Below are 5865 nucleotides of genomic sequence, written 5' to 3'. Positions count from 1 at the left end.
ATTTGCTTTCCCTAGGTGGTAACTGTTAGTACAATTAAAATCCTTAATTAACTCTAACCACCTTCTCTACCTCATATTCAATTCTTTCTAAGTGAAGAAGTATTTTAAACTCTTGTGGTTAGAGAAAATCTTACACTGCTCACCGCATAGGTAATGCCTCAAAATCTTCAATGCATGTACCACTGCAGCCAATTTAAGATCATGGGTAGGGTAGTTCTTCTCATACTCTTTCAATTTCCTGGAAGCATACGCCACTATCCTGCCATGTTGCATCAATACACAGCCAAGTCCCTTCAAGGACACATCACTGTAGATAGTATAACCCTCACCCCCTGACGGGATGATCAACATTGGTTCTGTGACAAGTCTCTACTTTAATTCCTGAAAACTTTGCTCACAGCTGTCATACCATTCAAATTTGACGTTCTTCCTAGTTAGTCGTATCAGAGGCCCTGATAAAGCTGAGAATCCCTCAACAAAACGACGGTAATACCCAGTTAACCCCAAGAAACTCCTAATCTCCTGGATGTTCCTCAGTCTAGCCCAATTCACTACAGCATCAATTTTACTGGGATCCACAGAAATTCCATTCCCTGAGATAATATGCCCTAAACACACAGCCTTCTCGAGCCAGAAATCACATTTACTGAACTTGGCGTACAACTTCTTTTCCCTGAGCATTTGCAAAACTTGCCTCAAATGGATCCCATGCTCCTCATAGCTCCTCGAATAGACCAGTACATCATCAATAAAAAACAACAACAAACTGATCTAAATATGGATGGAAGATCCTATTCATCAAATCCATAAATATTGTAGGAGCATTCGTCAGACCAAATGGCATCACAAGGAACTCGTAATGCCTATATCTAGTCCTGAAAGCCGTCTTCGATACATCTTCCACTCTTACCTTTACTTGATGGTAGCCTAATCTGAGGTCAATCTTGAAATACACTGGTGTACCCTGGAGTTGGTCAAATAAATCATCTATACGGGGTGGAGGATACTTGTTCTTGATGGTCACTTTATTAATCTCCCTAAAATCTATGCACATCCTCATAGACCCGTCTTTCTTCTTCACGAATAGTACTAGAGCTCCCCATAGAGATACATTAGGTCGTATGAAACCCTTATCAAGTAAATCCTACAACTGATTCTTCAGTTCTACTAGCTCTGCTGGCGCTATTCGATATGGTGCTTTAGAGATCGGTGTTGTATTTGGAAGTAGATCAATGGGGAAATCTACCTCACGATTAGGTGGCCGACATGGTAATTCATCTGAAAATACATCTGTAAATTCTTTTATTACTGGCATACTAGTAAGCTTCATTTCATTCCCTGACATTTCTTCACAAAAAAGCCATGAATCCCTAACATCCACTCTGAAGTAGTTTCCTCGCCGGAATAGTCGAAACTAACTGAGGTAGAGATTGCACTCGTGACCCTATAAATCTGAATTCTGGTATTCCTGGAGGTCTAAATATGACTTCTCTCGCACGACAGTCTATAATGGCGGAGTTAGCTGCTAGCCAATCCATGTCGAAAATGATATCAAACCCATGCATGTCTAGCACCACCAATTCAGCAGATAAAATTCTCCCTTGAATGTCAATTGGACAACCACAAAGCATCCTACTACACCTCACCGTGGACCCGGTCGGTGTAGTCACTAATAATTCAACGTCTAGTAACTATGTTTCAGCCCCACACAATTTAACACACCCCACAGATACAAACGAGTGTGTGGCCCTCGAGTCAAATAGTGTAATAGCTTTAAATAAAAACATATTAACCGTACCTGTCACCACATCACCGGTTGTCTCGGTATCACCTGACGTTAGAGAGAAAACCCTAGCTGGAGCCATATTCCTCTGCTGACCTCCACGTGGGACCTAATAACCTCCTCGAGCAGGTCTAGGAGCAAGAGCAGCACCAATCTGAACTTGACAATCTCTGATCACATGTCCTGGCTCCCCCACATCGGTAGCAAATACCTCGCCCGACACGACACTCCCTCGGGTGTCTCTTTCCATAAGTCGGACAAGCTGGAAATGGCTGCATACCCTAGAAACCACGATTCCTTGTCTCTTGCCTTCAGTCTTTTTAGTAGTCATCTCTTTTCCACGAACCATGACCAACTCCCTACTAGGAACCAGAAGGTGTGGACCTCTTCTTCTGTCTTTGCTCCTCAACCTCTAACCGCTTTCCAATATCTGTTATAGTGGCCCTATCTACCAGCTTAGAAAAATCCTACAACTTCAGTATCGATACCTGCTTATATATTTCTCTCCTCAGACCTCTTTCAAACTGCTATACCTTTTTTGCCTCATTTGAAATAATGAACGGAGCGAAGCGAGATAGTTCGATGAACCTCGCCGCGTACTACTGCACCGTTTGCTGTCCCTGCTTCAGATTCAGGAACTCCTTAATCTTAGCTTCCCTAGACGAGGCTGGAAAATGCCTATCGAAGAATATCTCCTTAAATCGCTCCCATGTCATCTTCATAGGTACTTTCCTCTACTGCTCTAAGAGTTTCACTGTCGTCCACCATTTCTCAACCTCTCCATTCAATCTATAGGTAGCAAACAACACCCTTTGCTCCTCCGTACACTGTAGCACTGCAAACATTTTCTCAATATCCTGCACCCAGTTTTTAGTGACTGCAGGATTAGTTCCTCCTGAGAAAGCCGGAGGATTTATCTTAATAAATTTATCTATCGAGCTGTCATGGCCTGCTGACGAACCACCCAACTTCCTATAATTCCAAGCAATTTCAGTCTTAACTTGTTGTGCCACACTGTGTAAAATTGCATCTGAATCACTCCCCACAGTGCCTGAGGGCCCAGCTCTCTCATTCCCACTAGCATGGGCACTACTGCTTCCAGGGTCCATCCGAAAAAACAAATAACTTAACTTAGAATCCTATCACCATAACATATCATCCAACTAGTACAATATTTCCTTAGTTAATTCATCACTCCTAATTTTAATTCAAGATTCAATCCTACAACCTAGATACCCAACCCGATGATAGTTTAACATGGCTTTCCTGAAATCGTCACCCCAGGAAAATCACACAAACCACCACGGAAGTCTTGTATCTAGATTACAAAACCAAACCTCAAATTCCTTTATCCTATACTCTAGTATTTTTAATACTGCATTCTAGAGTCTACAGAACCTAGTATCCTAGGCTCTTATACCAAACTGTAACGACCTGCTTATCTTATCACATATTAAAACATATTTAATAATGATATCACCCAAACCTGTGGGTAGTGGGGTATACCTAACATACACAGCAGAAACCTAAGCAGCAGTAATTATAAATCACATTCTCATAGCCACAAAATACATAACACCAGAGCCAACTACAATCCCAAAATACTATGTTTATATACAATCTCCAAAAATACAAAAATAGTTACATGTCTAGGAACCCACAACAAAAATTTCCTCTCCCTAAAACAAAACTTACCCTCCAAGCAGGGTATTATAACACTATCTCAATGGCGACCTCAATCCGCCAGTCTTTTTGGGTTTCCTGAAAATTATTTAATGCTGAGGGTGAGACACCTCTTAGTAAGGGAAGATAAACTAAATACAACTCTGTGACAACATGAATATTTGATGCTATAATACATATACAGTACATTTCATATTCTGGAAAACATTCATGATAACATATCTGAATAATCATAAACTTTCATAATTTCTAATAATTCATACTGATCATGAAATATCTGATATATCTGATAATACAGAAATTTACTTAGGATGTATAGCTAGATGATGTCATGTATTACCCCCCATGACAGGTTGTGTAGCCTGAAGGCGGGACCCGACGATAGCTGGCCGACCACTGCTGAGTCAAAAATGTCTGTAAGTATGATGGACCCACCACACCTTGGTACAGACTGTTTGGTGGATGTGTACAACTCTACACTGAAAGCCACATTGACTATTCATCTCCCACCCCCTCTACTAGTAGGGGCGGTTAGTACAAGTCTAAACATAATAATATGATCTGTATAGCTACGGTACCGTGCTCTTGTAATTGAACTGAACTATCATTTGGGTTATGATAATATATAATACATGCTTTCTGAAAATTAATTTGTTGATAAATAATAATAATTTGCATGGAAAATAACTGTTTTAGTTTATTCCCTTACCTGATTTCTGAAAAGAAACCCCCCTAAAAATTCTCTGGTCCAACCCCCGTAGGGTTCCCCAATTAATACCCTGAAAACGACAACTTCCAGAACTAAACTTCAGTATTTCTCCATGTACAACATTTCCTATTACTATGGAAAGACCAAATTTTGAATAAAAAACCTTACCTTAAACCAGGGAAGAATTCCAAAGTAGCTCCACCGAGGATCCACTCTGGCAGATATGCAGATAACTTCTCCAGGAGTGTTGTGGTGGCTTTAGATCGTCGAACCGGCGTAAATCCCGCCCAGAAACTTAGAGAGAAGGGAGAAGAGATGAAGAGGAGAGAAAGGAGAGGGTTTCTATGCGTTAAATAGGTGAAAAATCGTGTTTAGGGCTATTTAAACACTGGCCCTCGTCGACGAGCCACGTCACCTCATCGACGAGGTTGAGAGACAATTCGTCGACGAACTCTCCCCTTCATCGAGAAAATTCAGAGTTTCCCATAACACCCTCTCAGTATCTTCTCATCGACAAAGCACACCCTCGTCGAATAAATAGTGCAAGAATGTATGTTTATTTCTTATGTAGAGTGTGGGAGATGACAGTCGATGTGGCTTTATGGGAGTTTCATAGTTCCCCTAGTAGTCCAGCACAGGTGGAACAGGCCAATCGTACTTACACTGTAACCGATTTTGACTTAGCATGGTTAGCCAGCCATTGCCAGGTCCTGCCTTCGGGCTGCACAACCCTGTCATCTGAGAGGTAAGACATGACGATAGCTAACTATCTATCTATCTTGGGTAACAATTTAAGTATGATATGTTTATATAAGATGATTTTCCAGTATAGGAATTTAGTAAGTTAAACTATGTTATGTTAAATAATGTTTTATTCAAATATGATATAATTGTTTATACCTGTTATAAATTATGTACTGTTTATAAGTATATCACAAAAAATACTCATGTTGCCACGTACTGATATTAATTTATCTCCCTTACTGAGAAGTGTCTCACCCCAGCATTATAAACATTTTAGGAAATCCAGGTAGAAGGGCAGATAGAGCCCCACAGCAATAGAAGTGAACTGAGTTACCCTGTTAGTAGGGTAAGTGGGTGAGTTAAGGTCAGATGAGTTTTTGGATTAAGACCCTAGGAATAAATTTTGGTCTTTTTGTGGATGACTGTATATATATATATATATATAACAGATTTAGTAGAACTCTGGTATGATTTCTGGTGTTTTATGGCATGTATGTGATTTTATGTTTTTCGCTGCTTAGGTGTCAGAATTGTATAACAGGTATATCTCTGCTACCCATGGGTCCAGGTTGATCATGATTGTGAAAGTTTAGTTGGATGTTAGAATTATTAATATTAGTTTTATGTGGAAAAAAATATATATGGTAAATTAGGTAGGTCGTTACACAACAATTCCATGATATCCATTTAGAGTGCTCATCCTTCATAAATTTCAAAAGGAATTCTAGGAGGGAGAAGGTCACAAGAAATCAAATCCACCTAAATAAATTTTTAATTTTCTCAAGAACTATCAAGATATTCAATATGATCGATTTTTAGAAAATAATATACAATCAAGTTCAATTTCAATAATAAGATGCTCAATTTCCAATAAACTTAATATCCACAATAAAATATTCAATGTGCTCAACTCATCATGCTTAATTTCTTAACAGCATATTCATAT

The sequence above is a fragment of the Malania oleifera genome, chromosome 2 (genome assembly GCF_029873635.1).
Source record: "Malania oleifera isolate guangnan ecotype guangnan chromosome 2, ASM2987363v1, whole genome shotgun sequence".
NCBI lineage: Eukaryota > Viridiplantae > Streptophyta > Magnoliopsida > Santalales > Ximeniaceae > Malania > Malania oleifera.
This window is presented reverse-complemented; position numbering follows the sequence as displayed.